This window comes from Anomaloglossus baeobatrachus, chromosome 1 (genome assembly GCF_048569485.1).
Source record: "Anomaloglossus baeobatrachus isolate aAnoBae1 chromosome 1, aAnoBae1.hap1, whole genome shotgun sequence".
In the NCBI taxonomy this organism is placed as follows: domain Eukaryota; kingdom Metazoa; phylum Chordata; class Amphibia; order Anura; family Aromobatidae; genus Anomaloglossus; species Anomaloglossus baeobatrachus.
Window position 1 is genome coordinate 364800866 of NC_134353.1, and position 22769 is coordinate 364823634.

The 22769-nt window shown below is 50.3% G+C and overlaps 1 protein-coding gene across 1 annotated transcript in view; it reads right to left on the reverse strand.

Annotated features, from left to right (window-relative positions):
- Nucleotides 1-22769, reverse strand: part of TEX15 (testis expressed 15, meiosis and synapsis associated) — a 226792-nt gene that overhangs the window by 185967 nt on the left and 18056 nt on the right. Inside the window, exon 2 of the mRNA XM_075352463.1 lies at nt 15160-15228. The gene's annotated coding sequence lies outside the window, so the exon portion shown is untranslated. The remainder of the gene's footprint in view (nt 1-15159; nt 15229-22769) is intronic.

Here is a 22769-nt window from a genome sequence, read left to right on the forward strand (position 1 = left end):
TTCTGAGCAAACGTGAAGAGAGCTCCCTTTGACAAGAAGGTCGTCCAAATAGGGAACGACCAGGATGCCTCTGGGGTGTAAAATGGACATGACGGCCGCCATGACCTTTGTGAAGATCCAAGGCGCAGTAGCCAGCCCAAAGGGGAGGGCCCTGAATTGGAATCTGGAATACGAATTTGTTCAGCCGTTTGAGGTCCAAGATAGGGCGGACAGAGCCATCTTTTTTGGGAACGACAAAAAGGTTTGAATAGAAACCTTTGCCGCGCTGTTCCAGGGGCACTGGAATGATAACGTTTGCTTTCTGTAAAGAGGCTATGGCCTGAAATAAGGCTTGGCTTTGCGTTTTGGACTTTGAAAGACGAGAACGCAGAAACCTGTTGACCGGCAGGGAATGGAAATCGATCTTGTAACCTGAGGTGACGATTTCTCGAACCCAAGCATCGTGAGTGTGGTCTAGCCAGATATCCCGAAAAAGCAGAAGCCGTCCTCCCACAGGAGTCATATCTGCGGGATACCTGGCGTCATGCTGAGGGGGCCTGTACAGAGCGAGGTCCTTTGGGTTTAGGTTGCTTGGAGTGGGAACGCCAAGAAGAGCCCCTTGAGGGACCGGATCCTCGATCTGAGCGTTGTGACGGTCCTTGGGTTGATGGTTTTTGGGGGGCAGGCCGAAAGAACTGCCTGCACCAAGAAGATTTTTTGAAATTTCTGGCTACAGGCCGCTTTTGTGGTAGAATGGTACTTTTACCACCCGTCGCCTCAGATATGAATTTGTCCAGGGATTCACCAAACAGACGAAGACCTTGGAAGGGAAGTGTGGACAGGGACTTCTTGGAGGCACTGTCCGCATTCCATATTTTTAGCCACAGAACCCTGCGGGCGAAGACAGCATTGGCTGCCGTTAGGGCTGACCAGCTAGCTGCATCTAAGGAGCCGTGAAGAAAATAATTAGAGGCGAGAGAGAACAAATCAAGAATCTCAAGAGCCTCTGGAGGAATATTGCAAGGGCAAAGCAACTTGCGCAGGTTCCTACTCCACACGCTCATAGCTCTTGCCATGCATGTCATGGCAAACAGGGGGCGCAGAGAGGAGCCCGAAGCTTGGAAAATAGATTTGACCGCAGCCTCAACTGCGCGGTTGGACGAGTCCTTGAGAGACGCGTTGTCTGAAACAGACATAACCGTGTGTTTAGCCAGTCTGGATACTGGCGGATCCACAACGGGGGGTACCGACCAGGGCTTAACCATTTCCGGAGGAAAGGGATAAGCGAATGAAGAGGAGGATTTTTTATTAAACCTCCTATCAGGGTGATCCCACCGTTTAGATATGATTTGATGAAAAATCGGATCCTGGGCAAAGGACTTAGGAGGCTTTTTGGCTCGCTTGATTGCCGACTGAGAAGTCGGGTCCGAGGGCTGATCAGAAATCGACAGAGAGTGATTGACAGCCGCTATTAAAGTGTCTTCCATATGCCTAGACTCAGAAGGGACATCTGAATCAGAGTCAGAGTCTCGGGAATCGTGACTACTAAAGGTCACGGAGCCTGAGTCAGACTGACCATCGTGTGAGTCAGATGAGGCAGAGCGGTCGCAATGGCGCCTTTTGGAGACAGCCTTTTTACGTACTGGGGATGATACAACAGACGAAGGCGGACTCCTCTGAGGGAGCTGAGCCGGGGGGAGGCTGCGGGAGCCTGTGGAAGGCTGGGATATCTGAGCGGCCAGGTCATCTAACCTTTTAGACATCAGAAGAGCCCATGCAGGGATAGCCTCATCAGACGGGGGTGCTGCCTGAATGGTGGCCGGAGCCGAACCCACAGATTGCACGACCCCCTGGTCCGGCAACGCCTGTTGTGACACTGTAGTAGGGGCATCGCAGCCCCGGCAGAGTGGATAGCTTCGACCATTGCGAAACGAGCTTCCACAGGTTGTACAAGCATAGTAAAGGTCCATAGAGGATGCCTGGGAAGCTTTATCACCCTTGCGGTTTTTACGCATGTCAGCAACAAACGTACAATTAGTACTGTGAGCCTCTAGCAGTATTAGGGTATGTGCGCACTAGGCGTTTTTTTCACGCTGCGTTTTTATGTGCGTTTTTGTCTAAAAAAACGCACCCGCGGCTAAAAAACGCATGCGTTTTTGCCGCGATTTGGTGCGTTTTTTGCTGCGTTTTTACTCACTACGTTTTTAATCAGTGCACAATGCCATTAAAGATTGTTGATGAAAAAAAAAAAGGTCTGATGTCATTTCCTTCTTCAAAATGTTCATTGTATGCAGGAGAGCAGACAGCTGCAGAACTAGTGTATGCAGGAGAGCAGACAGCAGCTGCAGAACTACAAGTTTCAGCATCCTCAATTCACTAGTGTATGCAGGAGAGCAGACAGCAGCTGCAGAACTACAAGTCTCAGCATCCTCCATTCACTAGTGTATGCAGGAGAGCAGACAGCAGCTGCAGAACTACAAGTCTCAGCATCCTCCATTCACTAGTGTATGCAGGAGAGCAGACAGCAGCTGCAGAACTACAAGTCTCAGCATCCTCCATTCACTAGTGTATGCAGGAGAGCAGACAGCAGCTGCAGAACCACAAGGCTCAGCATCCTCCATCCAGGACTGTATGCAGTTTTTTGCCCAAAAAGAAAAAAAAATGACATGGGCTTCGCCATATTTTTGTATGCTAGCCGGGTACAGCAGGCAGGTACGGGCTGCCCCCAACCCCCAGCTGCCTATTTGTACCCGGCTGGGAACTAAAAATATAGAGAAGCCCTTTTTTTTAATTATTTCATGAAATAATTAAAAAAAAAAAATGACGTGGGCTTCGCCTAATTTTTGAGTCCAGCCGGGTACAACTAGGCAGCTGGGGATTGGAATCCACAGTGCAGGGTGCCCATGCTTTCTGGGCACCCCCACTGCGAATTGCAGTCCGCAGCCACCCCAGAAAATGGCGCTTTCATAGAAGCGCCATCTTCTGGCGCTGTATCCAACTCTTCCAGCTGCCCTGAAGCCGGGTGGCTAGCTAGGTAATAATGGAGTTAGGGCTAGCTGTATATTATCAGCTAGCCCTAAGCCCGAAATTCATGGTGTCACGCCAATATTAGACATGGCCACCATGAATTTCTAGTAATGATAAAAAAAAAAACACAACACACAGAAAAATATTTTTATTAGAAATAAAACACAACACAATTAGTGACTCCATCTTTATTGAAATAAATCCCCCTCCGCAGTAATCCTGGGTTAGGGTCCCACGCCGTCCAATCCGGATCCAATATCATCTGATCGGTTTGCTGGAAGGCAGAGCGATCAGATGATGTGTCAGGATCAAGTGCCTGAATCCCATCACACATCAGCTGATTGTATAAAAGCCGATTATACAATCAGCTGATGCATCAGTGCAAAAAAAATAAAAATAAATACATACTCACTTATGTGCTGATTACCGGCAGCTCCTGGAGCGATCGATTGGACAGGAGTCTGATCCCGTCCGATCGCAGCAGGAGCTGCCGGTAATCAGCTGATGAAGTCCCCTGACGGCAGGATCAGCTGATAGCCGGCCGGGCGCGAAAAAGCCGGCGACACCGCGATCAGCTGATGCGTCAGGTGACTGCATCAGGTGATCCACCGCCAGGTCCTGCAAGCAAGGTCCTGCCCCGGGGAGACTGCACACAGCCAGAGCGGCGGTACCGGGACAGGAGCTGGGAGCGGGCATGGCACCGGGACCCTGCGGACAGGTGAGTATATATGACATTTTTTTTTTTCTACTGTTCACTTTGGTTTTCGCCGCTGCCTCCACCTCCCGCCCAGACATGGCGCCGCACGGAGCTGACATGCACAGGACGGGAGGTGGACGCAGCGGTGACGGTACCGGGAGGATTCATGCTTCTGTGTTTACCAACAGAAGGAATCCTCTTCCTGTACACGTCACTGTAGTGCCCACCCCTTGCGTTTATAGCTGCGTTTTTAGTCAAAGAAACGCGGCTATATGCGTTTTTCATTGCGTTTTTAACATCTCATTGAATTCAATGAGTGAAAAACGCAGTGGAAAACGCAGAAATAATTGACATGCTGCGTTTTTGTGGTCACCACAAAAACGCAGCTAAAAAAAAACGCTGTGTGCGGACAGCACTTATGAAAACCAATTGACATTGCTGGGGAAGCAATGTCACTGCGTTTTCAGCACAAAAACGCGGTAAAAAACGCCGCTAAAAACGCGGCAAAAACGCCTAGTGCGCACAAGGCCTTACACTACTGTGGGTGAGGAGCTACTAGCAGTATTAGAAAGGGACTGCTATACAGAGCTGGTACATACCAATAGTAAAGCGGCATACACTGCCAAACAGTCGGTATATACCTGCAGACACAGTCAGTATATACCGCTAAAAGCTGATATACACCGCCAGCCAGCAGGCACACACCGCTAGAAAGACAGTGATATACCACTGAACAGAGCGGTATATAGTGCTGCAGAGTTGCAGAGCCAAGGAGGCGATCTCACCCGTGTCTGCTCCCCACATGTAATGGCGTCCAGCGTTCTCTGGTAGCATGGAGGGGAGAGACGGCCCACTAGAGGGAGCGGCTTCTGGAGCAGTGGAGGGGGTGTTGCTAAGAATGCAGGCCGAAACCGGGAGCTAAATTTATGATGCTTCCCCGGGAACACTGCCTGCATCGCCCCACCGGCGCCTCCTCAGGCGGCCGTTGGATGCAGGCGACGGATACACGTCGTCTCCCTACCTGCTCTTGCTCCGTCTGAAGACGCATCGGTCCTGGGATGCGGAGATCTCAGGGACGCATCTTCGGCTCAAGGCTAGCAGGTGCTCGGCTCTGCTTAGCCCTTTGGAGCTACCTTTGTGAGGTGCTTCCAGGGAGACTGGAGGGGTACGCAGACCCGACCACTTGGGCGCGAGGGAAGACTGACGGCTTTTGCACGCCAGGTTTCCTCTGCCCGTAAGCGGGGGGAACGAGGGTGAGCACACCCTGGTATTGCCCCATAGTCAAAAATAGAATAAAATCACAAAGAAAAAGAAATAAACAAAAAACATGAGCTGGCCTGGGGCTCAGGCCAGACGTGTCAGCCTCCCTGCTGACACTAAAAAGAACTGAGCTAGTTCCCGCCTAGCTGGGGTTATATGCTGTGGGAGGAGGAGCTAACTCTTTTTTAAACCTAGCGTCAAGCCTCCCCTGGAGACAACATATAACCCACTGTCTGTGTCCCCCAATGAAAAGGCAAGAAAGGAATGGACATGACGGCTGCCATGACCTTTGTGAAAACCCGAGGCGCAGTAGCCAGTCCAAAGGGAAGGGCCCTGAATTGGAAATGATGGTGCCCTACGGCAAAACGAAGGAACCGTTGATGCGATACACATATGGAAATGTGTAAATAAGCATCTTGAATGTCTATGGAAGCTAGGAATTCTCCCGGTTCCATAGCAGCTAGTACGGCTCGCAATGATTCCATTCGGAAGGTCCGAATCCGTACGGACCTGTTTAGCCTTTTGAGGTCCAGGATAGGACGGACAGAGCAATCTTTTTTGGGGACGACAAAGAGGTTTGAATAGAAACCTTTGACGCGATGTTCCAGGGGCACTGGAATGATAACGTTTGCTTTTTGCACAGAGGCTATGGCCTGACATAAGGCCTGGATTTGCGTTGTAGACTTTGGAAGCCGAGAACGGAGAAACCTGTTGGCCAGTAGGGAATGGAAATCGATCTTGTAACCTGAGGTGACGATTTCTTGAACCCAAGCATCGTGAGTATGGTCTAGCCAGATATCCCGAAAAAGCAGAAGCCGCCCTCCAACAGGAGTCGGCTCTGAGGGGTACCCGGCGTCATGCTGAAGGGGCCTTTGTGGGGCGAGGTCCCTTGGGTTTAGATTGCCTGGAGTAGGAACGCCAGGAAGAGTCCCTTGAGGGACCGGATCCCCGATCTGAGCGTTGCGACGACCCCTGTGATGATTTTTGGGGGGTGGGCCAAAAGGACTGCCTGCGCCAAGAAGACTTTTTAAAATTTTTGGATACAGGCCGCTTTTGTGGTAGAATGGTACTTTTACCACCCGTTGTCTCAGATATAAGCTTGTCCAGGGATTCTCCGAACAGATGAAGACCCTGGAAGGGGAGTGTTGACAGGGACTTCTTGGAGGCACTGTCCGCGTTCCATATCTTTAGCCACAGGACTCTGCGGGCAAAAACAGCGTTGGCTGCAGTTAGGGCTGACAAACTAGCTGCATCTAAGGAGCCGTGAAGCAAGTAATTAGAGGCTAGAGAGAACAAATCAAGGATCTCAAGAGCCTCTGAAGGAATATTGCAAGAGCGAAGCAACTTGCGCAAGTTCCTACTCCACACACTCATAGCTCTCGCCACCCATGTCAAGGCAAACAGGGGGCGCAGAGAGGAGCCCGAAGCCTGGGAAATAGATTTGACCGCAGCATCAACTGCGCGGTCGGACGAGTCCTTGAGAGACGCGGTGTCTGAGACAGACATAACCGTGTGTTTAGCCAGCCTGGATACTGGCGGATCCACAACGGGGGGTACTGACCAGAGCTTAACCAGTTCCGATGGAAAGGGATAAGCGAATGAAGAGGATTTTTTATTAAACCTCCTATCAGGGTGATCCCACCGTTTTAGATATGATTTGATGAAAAATCGGATCCTGGGCAAAGGACTTAGGAGGCTTCTTGGCCCGCTTGATTGCCGACTGAGAAGTCGGGTCCGAAGGCTGATCAGAAATCGACAGAGAGTGATTGACAGCCAAAATTAATGTGTCTTCCATATGTCTAGACTCAAAAGGGATATCTGAACCAGAGTCAGAGTCTTGGGAATCGTGACTACTAAACGTCAAGGAGCCTGAGTCAGACTGATCATCGTCCGAGTCGGACGAGACGTAACGGTCGCAATGGCGCCTTTTGGAAACAGCCTTTTTACGTACTGGGAACGAGACACCAGATGAAGGCAGGCTCCTCTGGGGGAGCTGAGCCGGGGGGAGGCTGTGAGAGCCTGTGGAAGGCTGGGATTTCTGAGCGGCCAGGTCATCTAACCTCTTAGACATTAGAAGAGCCCAAGCAGGAATAAAGTCATCAGACGGGAGTAATGCCTGGGTAGTGGCCGCAGCCAAATCCACAGACTGCACGACCTCCTGGTCCGGCAGTGGAGGCTGTTGTGACACGGTAGTAGGGGCATCGCAGCCCCGGCATAGTGGATAGCTTCGGCTATTAGAAAACGAGCGTCCACAGGTGATACAAGCATAGTAGAGGTCCGTATAGGACGCCTAGGAAGCTTTATCACCCTTGCAGTTACGCATGTCAGCAACAGTTCCACAATAAGTACAGTGAGCCTCTAGCAGTATTATAAAGGGACTGCTGTGGGTGAGGTGCTGCTAGCAGTATTATAAATGACTGCTATGCAGAGCCGGTATATACCAAGTAAAGTAGCACCCCCTGTCAAACAGTCGGTATATACCTACAGGCACAGTTAGTATATGCTGCTAAAAGCTGATATACACCGCCAGCCAGCAGACACACACCGCTAGAAAGACAGCGATATACCACTGAGCAGAGGGTATATAGTGCTGCAGAATCGCAGAGCCAAGGTGGCGATCTCACCCGTGTCTGCTCCCCACATGTAATGGCGTCCAGTGTTCTCTAGCAGCATGGAGGGGAGAGACGGCCCACTTGAGGGAGCGGCTTCTAGAGCAGTGGAGGGGGCGTTGCTAGAATGCAGGCCGAAGCCGGGAGCTAAATTAATGATGCTTCCCTGGGATCACGGCCTGCATCGCCCCACCTGCGCCTTTTCAGGCGGCGGTTTGGATGCAGGGGACTGACTCGTCGTCTCCCTACCTGCACCTGGCTCCGTCTGAAGACGCATCGGTCCTGGGATGCGGGGATCTCGGGGACGCATCTTCGGCTCAAAGCTGAAGCAGGTCCTCGGCTCTGCTGGCCCTCTGGAGCTACCTTGGTGTGAGGTGCTTCCAGGGAGCCTGGAGGGGTACGCAGACCCGACCACTTGGGCGCGAGGGAAGACTGACGGCTTGTGCACGCCAGGTTTCTTCTGCCCGTACACGGGGGGAACAAGGCACCCTGGTATTGCCCCTATCAAAAATAGAAAGAATAAGAAAAGAAAAACAAAATAAAAAGTAAAAATAAGCTGGCCTGAGGCACCTCTGGTGGAGCTCAGTCCAGACATGTCAGCCTCCCTGCTGACACTAGGAAAAAACTGAGCTAGTTCCCGCCTAGCTGGGGTTATATGCTGTGGGAGGAGGAGCTAACACTTTTTTCAAACCTAGTGTCACGCCTCCCCTGGAGACACCATATAACCCACTGTCTGTGTCCCCCAATGAAAAGGCGAGAAAGGAAAATGGCTTTGTAAATGTTGAGAAAATGAGAGATTGCTAATGAACTTTGAACCCTTCCAACACTAGCTTCCTAACGAAAAACAAATTATGTTTCAAAAGAAGGGAATTTTGTTTACTTACCGTAAATTCCTTTTCTTCTAGCTCCAATTGGGAGACCCAGACAATTGGGTGTATAGCTTCTGCCTCCGGAGGCCACACAAAGTATTACACTTAAAAGTGTAAAGCCCCTCCCCTTCTGCCTATACACCCCCCCGTGCATCACGGGCTCCTCAGTTTTGGTGCAAAAGCAGTAAGGAGGAAACTTATAAATTGGTTTAAAGTAAATTCAATCCAAAGGAAATTCGGAAAACTGAAAACCATTCAACATGAACAACATGTGTACACAAAAAAACAACAGCCCGAAGGGAACAGGGGCGGGTGCTGGGTCTCCCAATTGGAGCTAGAAGAAAAGGAATTTACGGTAAGTAAACAAAATTCCCTTCTTCTTTGTCGCTCCATTGGGAGACCCAGACAATTGGGACGTCCAAAAGCAGTCCCTGGGTGGGTAAAATAATACCTCGTAATAGAGCCGTAAAACGGCCCCTTCCTACAGGTGAGCAACCGCCGCCTGAAGGACTCGCCTACCTAGGCTGGCATCTGCCGAGGCATAGGTATGCACCTGATAGTGTTTCGTGAAAGTGTGCAGGCTCGACCAGGTAGCCGCCTGACACACCTGCTGAGCCGTAGCCTGGTGCCGCAATGCCCAGGACGCACCCACGGCTCTGGTAGAATGGGCCTTCAGCCCTGAGGGAACCGGAAGCCCAGAAGAACGGTAGGCTTCGAGAATTGGTTCCTTGATCCACCGAGCCAGGGTTGATTTGGAAGCCTGTGACCCTTTACGCTGACCAGCGACAAGGACAAAGAGTGCATCCGAGCGGCGTAGGGGCGCCGTACGGGAAATGTAGAGTCTGAGTGCTCTCACCAGATCTAACAAGTGCAAATCCTTTTCACATTGGTGAACTGGATGAGGACAAAAAGAAGGTAAGGAGATATCCTGATTGAGATGAAAGGGGGATACCACCTTAGGGAGAAATTCCGGAACCGGACGCAGAACCACCTTGTCCTGGTGAAACACCAGGAAAGGAGCTTTGCATGACAGCGCTGCTAGCTCAGACACTCTCCGAAGTGATGTGACTGCTACTAGGAAGACCACTTTCTGTGAAAGGCGAGAAAGAGAAATATCCTTCATAGGCTCGAAAGGTGGTTTCTGAAGAGCCATCAGAACCCTGTTCAGATCCCAGGGTTCTAACGGACGCTTGTAAGGAGGGACTATGTGACAAACCCCCTGCAGGAACGTGCGTACCTGAGGAAGCCTGGCTAGGCGCTTCTGAAAAAACACAGAGCGCTGAGACTTGTCCCTTAAGGGAGCCGAGCGACAAACCCTTTTCCAATCCGGATTGAAGGAAGGAAAGAAACGTGGGCAAGGCGAATGGCCAGGGAGTAAAACCCTGATCAGAGCACCAGGATAAGAATATCCTCCACGTCCTGTGGTAGATCTTGGCGGACGTTGGTTTCCTGGCCTGTCTCATAGTGGCAATGACCTCTTGAGATAACCCTGAAGACGCTAGGATCCAGGACTCAATGGCCACACAGTCAGGTTGAGGGCCGCAGAATTCAGATGGAAAAACGGCCCTTGAGACAGCAAGTCTGGGCGGTCTGGTAGTGCCCACGGTTGACCCACCGTGAGATGCCACAGATCCGGGTACCACGACCTCCTCGGCCAGTCTGGAGCGACGAGAATGGCGCGGCGGCAGTCGGACCTGATCCTGCGTAACACTCTGGGAAGCAGTGCCAGAGGAGGAAACACATAAGGCAGTTGAAACTGTGACCAATCCTGAACTAAGGCGTCCGCCGCCAGAGCTCTGTGATCGTGAGACTGTGCCATGAATGCCGGGACCTTGTTGTTGTGCCGGGACGCCATTAGGTCGACATCCGGCATCCCCCAGCGGCAACAGATCTCCTGAAACACGTCCGGGTGAAGGGACCATTCCCCTGCGTCCATGCCCTGGCGACTGAGAAAGTCTGCTTCCCAGTTTTCTACGCCCGGGATGTGAACTGCGGATATGGTGGAGGCTGTGGCTTCCGCCCACAGCAGAATCCGCCGGACTTCCTGGAAGGCTTGCCGACTGCGTGTTCCGCCTTGGTGGTTGATGTATGCCACCGCGGTGGAGTTGTCCGACTGAACTCGGATCTGCCTGCCCTCCAGCCACGGCTGGAATGCTTTTAGGGCAAGATACACTGCCCTTATCTCCAGAACATTGATCTGAAGGGAGGACTCTGTCTGAGTCCAGGTACCCTGAGCCCTGTGGTGGAGAAAGACCGCTCCCCACCCTGACAGACTCGCGTCCGTCGTGACCACCGCCCAGGATGGGGGAAGGAAGGATTTCCCCTTCGACAATGAAGTGGGAAGAAGCCACCACCGAAGGGAGGCTTTGGCTGACTGAGAAAGGGAGATGTTCCTGTCGAGGGACGTCGACTTCCTGTCCCATTTGCGGAGAATGTCCCATTGAAGAGGACGCAGATGAAACTGCGCAAAAGGAACTGCCTCCATTGCTGCCACCATCTTCCCTAGGAAGTGCATGAGGCGCCTCAAGGGGTGTGATTGACCTTGAAGGAGAGATTGCACCCCTGTCTGTAGTGAACGCTGTTTGTCCAGCGGAAGCTTCACTATCGCTGAGAGAGTATGAAACTCCATGCCTAGATATGTCAATGATTGGGCCGGTGTCAGATTTGACTTTGGGAAATTGATGATCCACCCGAATCTCTGGAGAGTCTCCAGGGCAACGTTCAGGCTGTGTTGGCATGCCACTCGAGAGGGTGCCTTGACAAGCAGATCGTCTAAGTAAGGGATCACCGAGTGACCCTGAGAGTGAAGGACTGCGACCACTGTTGCCATGACCTTGGTGAAGACCCGTGGGGCTGTCGCCAGGCCGAAAGGCAGTGCCACGAACTGAAGGTGTTCGTCCCCTATGGCGAAACGCAGGAAGCGCTGATGCTCTGGCGCAATCGGTACGTGGAGATAAGCATCTTTGATGTCGATTGATGCTAGGAAATCTCCTTGGGACATTGAGGCGATGACGGAGCGGAGGGATTCCATCCGGAACCGCCTGGTTTTTACGTGTTTGTTGAGCAGTTTTAGGTCCAGAACAGGACGGAAGGATCCGTCCTTTTTTGGCACCACAAACAAGTTGGAGTAAAAACCGTGACCCTGTTGCTGAAGAGGAACAGGGATCACCACTCCTTCTGCCTTCAGAGTGCACACCGCCTGCAGAAGAGCATCGGCTCGCTCGGGGGGCGGAGATGTTCTGAAGAATCGAGTCAGAGGACGAGAGCTGAACTCTATCCTGTAACCGTGAAACAGAACGTCTCTCACCCAACGGTCTTGTACCTGTGGCAGCCAGGCGTCGCAAAAGCGGGAGAGCCTGCCACCGACCGAGGATGCGGAGTGAAGAGGCCGAAAGTCATGAGGAGGCCGCCTTTGGAGCGGTTCCTCCGGCGGTCTTTTTAGGACGTGACTTAGACCGCCATGAATCGGAGTTCCTCTGATCCTTCTGCGGCCTGTTGGACGAGGAGAATTGAGACCTGCCCGCGGGCCGAAAGGACCGAAACCTCGATTGTACCTTCCGGTGTTGAGGTTTGTTTGGTTTGGACTGGGGTAAGGATGAGTCCTTTCCCTTGGATTGTTTAATGATTTCATCCAATCGCTCACCAAACAGGCGGTCGCCAGAAAATGGCAAACCGGTTAAGAACTTTTTGGAAGCAGAATCTGCCTTCCATTCACGTAGCCACATGGCCCTGCGGACTGCCACCGAATTGGTAGAAGCTACCGCCGTACGGCTCGCAGAGTCCAGGACAGCATTAATGGCGTAGGACGCAAACGCCGACGCCTGAGAGGTTAATGACACCACCTGCGGAGCAGAGGCACGTGTGACTGCATTAATCTGTGCGTGACAAGCTGAGATAGCTTGGAGTGCCCATACGGCTGCGAATGCTGGAGCAAAGGACGCGCCGATAGCTTCATAGATGGATTTTAACCAGAGCTCCATCTGTCTGTCAGTGGCATCTTTGAGCGAAGCCCCATCTTCCACTGCAACTATGGATCTAGCCGCCAGTCTGGAGACTGGAGGATCCACCTTGGGACACTGCGCCCAGCCCTTGACAACGTCAGGGGGAAAGGGATAACGTGTGTCCTTAAGGCGCTTAGAAAAGCGCTTATCTGGACAAGCTCGGTGCTTCTGGACTGCCTCTCTGAAGTCGGAGTGATCCAGAAAAGTACTCATTGTACGCTTGGGAAACCTAAAACGGAATTTCTCCTGCTGAGAAGCTGACTCCTCAATTGGAGGAGCTGGAGGAGAAAGATCCAACATCTGATTGATGGACGCTATAAGGTCATTCACTATGGCGTCCCCTTCAGGTGAATCTAGGTTGAGAGCGGTCTCAGGATCAGAATCCTGATCTGCCACCTCCGCTTCATCCTCTACAGAGTCCTCCTGCTGAGACCCTGAGCGTTGTGATGATGTGGAGGGGGGCTCCCAGCGAGCCCGCTTAGGCGGTCTGGGACTGCGGTCCGTGTCAGAGACCTCACCTTGGGACCTATGAGTCACCCCAGGAGCACTTTGCTGCTCCAACTGAGGGGGACCTGGGGTCAATGATTCAACAGTGCCCGGGGCCTGTGACACCGGTCTGGACTGCAAGGCCTCTAGTATCTTAGCAGACCATTTATCCATACTCTCAGCAAGTTTGTCAGCGAATACTGCAAACTCCGTCCCTGTCACCTGGACAGTGGTAGCAGGTGGTTCCCCTTGGGCCACCAGTGGCAGAGGCTCCGGCTGAGTAAGTGCCACAGGGGCCGAGCATTGCACACAATGAGGGTAGGTGGAACCTGCCGGTAGCATAGCCGCACATGAGGTACAGGTAGCAAAGTAAGCCTGTGCTTTGGCACCCTTGCTGTTTGCGGACGACATGCTGTTGTCCCCTCTGAGTACAAACCAGGAGGGTATATAGCCAAAAACCAACAGTGCGACCTTACAGGGTAAATGTATAGCATATAAGCCTATATATATGTACACTGCAGCGCCCAGGGGGGCCAGCACCTAACAGGTGCGGCTTACCGACCGCTCAAGCGGTTGTGTGACCACCAGATCCCTGCCTGGGTCTCCCAGAGCCGTGTTGTCTCTCCTCTCCAGCGTCAGAGGTGCTGACAGGAATGGCTGTCGGCGTTCTGTGAGGAGGAGGAGGCCGTGGGCGTGCCCTAGAAAGTGCGGGAATCTGGTGCCCCACTGTGCTGAGTGAGGGGGGAGGAGGATACAAAGTATGCTCCAGCCCTCAGCGCTGACGTCCAGTGCAGCGTCCCTCCCTTCCCCTGACTGACAGGCCCGGGGGCGGGAGTATGCGGTACTAGGCCGCAGAAGCCGGGGACTAAAGTTATAAGCGCGGCCGGCAAACAAGCACGGTCAGCGCGGTAGTCCCCGGCGCACTAACACACCCAGCAGTGCTGCAGCGTGTATGACACAAGCGCTCCATGCGCCGTCCCCAAGGGGACACAGAGTACCTCACAGTAGCAGGGCCTTGTCCCTGACGATACCCGGCTCCTGTCCAGCAGATTCCCGAGGGGCTGCGGAGGGAGCACGGTCCCAGTGCCTGGAGACCGATTAGGATCCCACTTCACCCAGAGCCCTTAAGGGATGGGGAAGGAAAACAGCATGTGGCTCCTGGCTATGTACCCGCAATGGGTACCTCAACCTTAACAACACCGCCGACCAGAGTGGGGTGAGAAGGGAGCATGCTGGGGGCCCTGTTATGGGCCCTCTTTTCTTCCATCCGACATAGTCAGCAGCTGCTGCTGACTAAAATGTGGAGCTATGCGTGGATGTGTGCCTCCTTCGCACAAAGCATAAAAACTGAGGAGCCCGTGATGCACGGGGGGGTGTATAGGCAGAAGGGGAGGGGCTTTACACTTTTAAGTGTAATACTTTGTGTGGCCTCCGGAGGCAGAAGCTATACACCCAATTGTCTGGGTCTCCCAATGGAGCGACAAAGAAATTGTTCTGATGTAAAGTTGACATGTGGGAGATGCTATTTATCAAGTACTAGCTGTTTTACCTGGCGTTGCCCGGGATAGTATCTAAGTGTCTCTGTGTCTTTATCACTCTCCCTCTGTCTTTCTGTCTCCCTCTCTGTCTTTCTCCCTCTGTCTCTGTGTGTCTGTCTCCATCTGTCTCTGCGTGTGTGTGTCTGTCTCACTTTCTGTCTTTCTCCCTCTATCTCTGTGTGTGTCTTTCTCCATCTGTCTCTGTGTGTGTCTGTCTCCCTCTCTGTCTTTCTCCCTATGTCTCTGTATGTGTCTTTCTCCATGTCTCTGTGTGTTTCTGTCTCCCTCTCTGTCTTTCTTTCTCTGTGTCTGTCTCTCTCTGTCTCTGTGTCTGTCTCTCTCTCTGTGTCTGTCTCTCTCTCTCTGTGTGTGTGTGTCTGTCTCTCTCTGTCTGTCTCTCTCCCTCTGTGTCTGTCTCTCTCTCTGTGTCTGTCTCTGTGTCTGTCTCTCTCTCCTTCTGTGTGTCTCTCTGTGTGTCTCTGTCTCCGTGTCTGTCTCTCTGCGTGTCTGTCTCTCTGCGTGTCTGTCTGCGTGTCTGTCTCTGCGTGTCTGTCTGTGTGTGTCTTTATCTCTATCAATATCATATTACCTCACACATAAGCCGTCTTATACTAAGAATGTCCTTCATTGCCTATAGCAATCAATCAGAGCTCTTATTAATGAGGTAAAAATAAAAAGAAAGTAACAGCTCACCAGACAGCAGGCATATGGGTGCAGTGCTCGGTGTTCACATGAAGAAAAAGTGGTGGAAAAATCCAGCATCTGTCAATTGTAATAAAATGTAAATTTTTTATTTTATTTTATTTTTTTTTACAAATTTTATAATAGTTCTTAATGGTGAAAATATAAATAATAATAAAAAATATACTAAAAAAAATACATATATACTTGTTCGGTATGGCCTTAATGGTACTGACTTGGAGAATTAGATATTTCTGAACATGTGTCAGATATGTTTTCAGTCCCATATTCTTTGTACCTATGTGACCGGATGACTACCCACTGTCTGGATCCAAGTCCATTTTTTTTTTTTATTTAAATTTTTTATTAGATTATTTAAATTATACAACCATACAAATATGGATTCTAAAATGTAAATTTTAATGAAATTTTAATGAGGTACCTCAACTACTTCAGTTTGAAGCCAGGACGCGTACATCCGGTTTCATAGTGCGCATGCCCGAAACTCCCGGGTCATGCACACTAAGCCGAAATCCAGTTTCGGGCGGCGATGACAGCCGGAGAGGTGATTGAGATCATCATCTGACGCTGCGCATTCAATAACATGTTAGCACACCCACAGGGGCGTACTAACATGCTAATTTACCGACTAGCCGGGGAAACAAACACCCAGGGGACTAGTCCCCTGCATTCATTAGTGTACGATTAAAAGATCTTTAGAAATACTTTTTCTAAAGATCCCTTTATCTATGCTAGTGCATACAGGGACGGTTAGGCAGGTATTACCAATATGCAGCCAGAACTGCTCGTGGTTCTGGGTGCATATTGGACCTGACAGGTTCCCTTTAACTAAAAGCCTAGATTATTTGAACAGGAATAAAACATTTAATAAATTTCCGAAATTCTTATGAAAAAAATATTCATCACATACTGCATTGAACAGCTGTACCCAATTTAACGTATATTTTAGGAGTTAGAGTCAGTCCACTTTATATCGACCCCCACCCCATCAAAATCGACTCCAACTCCTCGACGCAGACTCCACAGCCCTGGTGTGCACAGTGTCGCATTTGCAGGACCCCTAAGGTACCTAAACACCAGAAACCCCCCACAAGTGACCGCATTTTGAAGACTTGACCCCTCAAGGATTTTATACAGGGGCTAAGTCAGCATTTTCAACCCCCAGGTACTTCACAGAATTTGATAACGGCAGGCCTCGTAAAAGAAGGAGCAATATTTGAATTTAGGAACACAAATTTGTCTCTATTCAAAATAAATTGTGTTATTTGCAGAGCCTGTGTGGTTCAAGAACAACCAAAAAACCTCATATATGTCTTTTTTGTAAATTATACCCTGTGATGTATTTATCTAGGAAGGTAGTGGGTATTTTGATACCACCATTTTTTATGCAGTGAATGCAACACATACATGTGCCTATAATAATGAAAAATGTGGAGACATAATGCTGTCATGACCCCGGCTGTCAGTGTTTCCTGGAGCGTGGCCGGGGCCCTTCCTCCGTGCTGCGTTCCCGGGATCATGGCGCCTTATCTTCAGGGCACTTCCGTTCATGCGGTGCCAGTTATAATTCTGCTCTGCAGTGTGCCGCTGGTTCTGTAAGTTCTGACCCTGCTTCCCATCCTGAATACATTCATCCTCCCTGCCTCACGTCCTGAATGTGTCTGATCCCCCTGCCTCCTGTCCTGACTATGTACGTTCTCCCTGCCTCCCATCCTGACTTTCTGTAGCCTCTGCTTTCTATCCTGACCGCCTCCGTTCCTCTTTGACACACATCCTCCCTCCTCGTCCTCCTGTACTGCCTGCTATTACCTGCTCTCCCGGCTTCGGACTTCAGCTTGGCAATAAACTCTGTTTCCGCACTCCCCCAGTCTTTGACGTGCTCTCTCGGCTTCCTGACTCGGCTCTCCCTAGACTCTGTCTGCGTATGACCCCTGGTACCTCGCCGACCTCCTGGTTCTGACTCCGGCCTGTACGACTATACACTTCTTCAACTGGGGACACTTTTGCCCTCTAGTGGAGGATTGCTGTCAGCACTCTCCTGGTGATCCGACTCCCCCTGCTACTTTGTTAAATCTAGTGCCATCTAGTGGGGAATCCCTACCTAGCATAATCCTGGTGTTCCAGCTCCCCCTGCTGGTTCATCACACTAACTATAAATATTTTATTTTACCACAATTATACAAAGTGCAAAGTGTGTTTCAATAAAAATCAGAATGCAGAAAACAAAACAAAGAAGGATAATGATGTGGATGAATGAGACCCTGAGGAAAACAATGATCAGCGACGGAGAGGAGGGACAGTCACCGCACCAAGGACGCCCATAGGACTGGACCGTTCAGATTTACATGCAATCCATGACAGCACCACGAGAGAGAGGATCTGCCCTTCAAGAACAGGAAACCTACAGGATAAAAAAAGGGCGGTACCTCTCCCCACCACAGTTGATTACAGAGCATGAAAGGACCTCCAAAAAAGGTTAATACAACATATGGCCATCACCAGAACACTTCTGTGTGAAAAAATTAAAGGACAAAAACTGAATAAGGCTTTGTGCGCACTAAAAATGTGAAATTTCTTGAGAAACTTCTGGGAGTGGAAGATTTCCGGATCTCCGGAAAAAATCCGCACCAAATCCGCGGTAAATCCGCATGCGGATTTGCCACGGATTAGCCGCGAATTTGCCGCGATTTTCCCGCAGGTTGTTCCCTGCGGATTTTGCAGGCTGTACTGCAGAAATCCGCAGGTACCTGCGGAAAAGAATTGACATGCTCATTTTCACAAGAAATTTTCTCAAGAAAATCTCAAGAAAATTTCTTGAGAAAAATCCGCAGCGTGCGCACAGCTATTTTTTTTTCTCATAGGATTTACTGGGAAATGTCTGCACAAAGATTGCAGACATTTCTCAAGAAATTTCCGCAGCAAATCCGTGGGTAAATCCGCGGGTAAAACAGCCTAGTGCGCACATAGCCTAAAAAGAAACACCCAGTGCAGGGAGGGAATATAAGGGTGCCGTCATGGGCTCAGAAAAAACACATTACCGGTAAGTAATTATGTATTTTTCATTTACCATATGCTGGCAAATGAGAGAACTACAGCGAAAGGAAAAACCCTAGGGAGAGACTACAGCCTGCAGAACCCTTCTCCAAAAAGTGAGGTCAAAAAAGGACAGAGCTAACCTAAAATGTTTGTAGAAGGTCGAGGGCGATGACCACATAGCCACTTTGCAGATCTGCTCAATGGAGACTTCAGCGCTTTCTGCACAGGAAGATCGCACCGCCCTTGTGGAATGAGCCTTCAGGCCTGCAGGAACTTCCTTACCACTAGCGGAGTAAGCTAAGGCTGCTTTCACACATCCGATTTTTGCAGTCAGGCACAATCCGGCGAAATGCGGATAAAACGGATCCAGCGCCGAATCAGTTTTATTCCCCATTGACTTGCATTAGCGCCAGATTCTGCTGGATGGCCTTGCGTTGCATGCGGCGTCCATCGGATCCGGCGACATTTCTTCGTTCGGCTGTCGGAAAGGACGCAGCATGCAACGTTTTTTGTCTCCAGCAAAGAAACGGACCACGCCGGATCCGGCACCATCCGGCATGTTGTATAATGGAAGCCTATGGGTGCCAGATCCGTCGTCATCGGCATATGACAGAATCCAACGATGGATCCGGTTTTTGTTTCTGGGCATGCCTAGAGTCTCTCTCTCTCTCTGTCAGTCTCTCTCTCTGTCGGTCAGTCTCTTTATCTCTGTCTGTCGGTCGGTCTCTCCCTCCTTCATACTCACTGATCACCGGCGCAGCGCTGCACAGCTGTCACACTGTTCTGGCGCCTTCTCCAGCTTTTGAAAATGCCGGCCGCTCATTATTCCATCTCGTATTCCCTGCTTCCCCTGCCCACCGGCACCTATGATTGGTTGCAGTCAGATCCGCCCCCAGGCTGAGTGACAGCTGTCTCACTGCAACCAATCACAGCCGCCGGTGGGCGGATCTATATCTTCCAGTAAAATAAATAATTGAAAAAAAAACAGTGTGCGGTCCCCCACAATTTTGATACCAGCCAAGGTAAAGCCACACGGCTGATATTCTCAGGATGGGGAGCCCTACGTTATGGGGAGCCCCCCAGCCTAAAAATATCAGCCAGCAGCCGCCCAGAATTGCCGCATCCATTAGATGCGACAGTCCCGGGACTCTACCCGGCTCATCCCGAATTGCCCTGGTGCAGTGACAATCAGGGTATTAAGGAGTTAATGGCAGCCCATAACTGCCACTAGGTCCTAGGTTAATCATGGCAGGCATCTATGAGACAGCTTCCATGATTAACCTGTAAGTTAAAGAAAATAAACACAATCACCAAAAAATCCTTTATTTGAAATAAAAGACAAAAAAACACCCTCTTTTACCATTTTATTAATCCCCAAATACCCTTCCAGTTCCGACGGAAACCACACGAGGTCCCACGACGCTTTGAGCTCTGCTACATCGGAAGCTGACAGGAGCGGCCGTAGAACACCGTCGCTCTCTGTGAGCTCCACAGAACAACTGAAGTGAGTCGTGCTGCCAGCGATGACGTCACTCAGAGAGTGCCGGTGTGTGTGGTGATGATGGAGGCGGTAGTGCCTGAGTGTGTGCGGTGATGATGGGGGCGGTAGTGCCTGGGTCTGTGTGGTGATGATGGGTGCAGTAGTGCCTGTGTGTGTGCGGTGACGATTGGGACGGTAGTGCCTATGTGTGTGCGCGGTGATGATGGGGCGGTAGTGTCTGTGTGTGTGTGGTGATGATAGGGGCAGTAGTGCCTGTGTGCGGTGATGATGGGGGCAGTAGTGCCGGTGTGTGTGCGGTGAAGATGGGGGCGGTAGTGCCTGCATGTGTGCGGTGATGATGGGGTCTCTCTCTCTCTCTCTCTCATGAAAAAAAAAAACAAAAACCGGATCCGTTTTTTTTCTGGATCCATCGCATCAGTTTTTCCAATCTGCGACGGATCCGTTGAATCAGGCACAAACCGGATTGTGCCTGATTGCAAAAACCTGATGTGTGAAAGTAGCCTTATCTGCACTGTAAAGCGCCATGCAATAAATGCGGTCCGTGTGTCATCCATGTGTCATCCGTGAGCCTTCTGTTTTTTTTGCAGACCGCTTAAAAATGGAAGCAGCTAGATAAACAGATGGATAGATATATATAGAGGGATAGAGAGAGAGAGAGACAAAGATAGATAGAGGGATAAATAGAGGGATGAATGAATGAATGAATGAATGAATGGATAGAGGGACAGATAATAGATGAGAAAGACATATAATGTCCCACTCCCCTACATCTTGCACCCTTTGGTGCCTTTCACGAGGCAGTAAACGGTGCTTAGCTTTGTATTTAGCCAAACAATAAATAATTTTAAAAAAACGACGTGTGGTCCCCCCTATCATTTGTAGTCAGCTCAGGTTAAAGCAGATGGCTGCAGTCTGCAGACCACAGATGGCAGCTTCACCTTGGCTGGTAATGCAAAACAGAGGGCACCCCACGCTGTTATTTTAAATTAAAAAATGTAAAACAAAAAACGTGGGGCCCCCCCCAAATTGGATCACCAGCCAAGCAAAAGCGGACAGCTGTGGTCTGGTATTCTCAGACTAGGGAGGTTGACCGTTATTGGACACTCCCCAGCCTAAAAATAGCAGGCCGCAGCCGCCTCAGAAGTGGCGCATCCATTGGATGCTCCAATCCTGGTGCTTCGCCCCGGCTCATCCCGTTGCCCTTGTGCGGTGGCAAACGGGGTAAAATATGGGATTGATACCAGCTGTGTAATGTCACCTGGCATCAAGCCCTGGCATTAATGATGTCACAGCGTCTATAAGATACCCCACATTACTAACCCAGTTAGTAATAAAAAAAAATGAGACAACAAAAAAATTTGTATTTGAAAAAAATGGCAAAAAATGGATGTGTGAAAGTAGCCTAAGACTATGGCTTCCCTGATCTATCTCGCTAGAGAGGACTTTGAGGCTCTAGGCCCCTTCTTACTACCTTGAAAGGAGACAAATAAATACTTATCGTTTCTCCAAGTACTAAAGGTTAAACGGTATTGAATCAAACAACGTCGAACAGCTAGACAATGCCATTTCTCCTCATCATCATTTTTGGCATGTCACAGAAAGACGGAATTACAATCTTCTGGGATGTATAAAATTTAGACATTACTTTAGAAATTTATGCCGGGTCAGGTCTTAATACTACCCTGACTTCAAAGAATAGAGTGAAGGGAGGGTCGATTGACAGGGTCTGAATGTCACTGACCCTGCGTGCCGATGTTCGAGCTATCAGGAGGAGAGCTCTAAGACGCCACGTGCGCACGTCTCCTGCATAATCTTCATAGCTTATGCTGGGGACGCAGGACGCATGCAGTTACGCTGCGGTGCAGATCGCAGCGTAACTGCATGCAAATACGCAACGGGCGCACATAGCCTAAAGGTCCGAATGGGGGACCTGTCAGGACTGCTAAGACCACGTTAAGGTCCCAAGGAGGGAGGGCTACCATATGCTTAGGTTTTAGTCCAGAACTAGCTTTAATAAACCTGGCAACCCAGCTGTTCCCAGCCAGATCATAATTATACAGGGCCGCTAATGAAATCTGAACCTTGAGCATAATGACCGATAGGCCTTGCTATAAACCTCTTTGCAGAAACTCCAAAATTGACGGTATTGGTACCTCTCCTGGGAGTCTAGCAGCTATAGACAGAAATTTCTTCCAGGTCCTACAATAATGACATTTTTGTGTACTCACCGTAAAATGTCTTCCTTGGAGCCTTTCATTGGGGGACACAGACAGTGGTATTATGATGTCTCCAGGGAGGCGTGACACTAGATTTGAAAAAGTGTTAGCTCCTCCCCCCACAGCATATACCCTAACTAGGCAGGAAACTAGCTCAGTTTGGTGTAAAAGCAGTAGGAGAAGGACAACCAAAACCACAAGGGTGGGAGCTGTGTCCCCCAATGAAAGGCTCCAAGGAAGACATTTTACAGTGAGTACACAAAAATGTCATTTCCTTTCTCGCCTTTTCATTGGGGGACACAGACAGTGGGACGTCCCAAAGCAGTCCCTGGGTGGGAACTGAACTATTAACAGTGTATAACATCAGACTAAGAGCTGACTAACAACTGCAACTGCAGTGAACACATATCAAAACACTGTCAGAAAACCGAGCAGTGGCCACGTATAAATGGACCACTGCTGCCTGAAGGACTTGTCTTCCAAGAGCAGCATCCACGGAAGCATGCATATGCACTCTGTAGAATTTAGTAAACGTGTGCACACTGGACCAGGTAGCGGCCTTGCAGAATTGGGCCGCCGAAGCCTGATGGCGGATAGCCCAGGAAGCATCCACTGCTCGCGTAGAGTTGCCCCGCACAGATTGAGGAGGAACAAAACCTCGTGCTTTGTAAGCCTCACAGATAGCAGTCCTGATTCATCGAGAAACCGTGGATTTAGAAGCCTGGTTGCCCTTTTTGTGTCCTTCGGAGAGGACGAAGAGAGCATCGGACTTGCGCCACGGCGCTGTTCTGGAGATGTAGATCCGCAGAGCCCTGACAAGATCGAGAGTGTGAAGGGCTTTTTCAAAG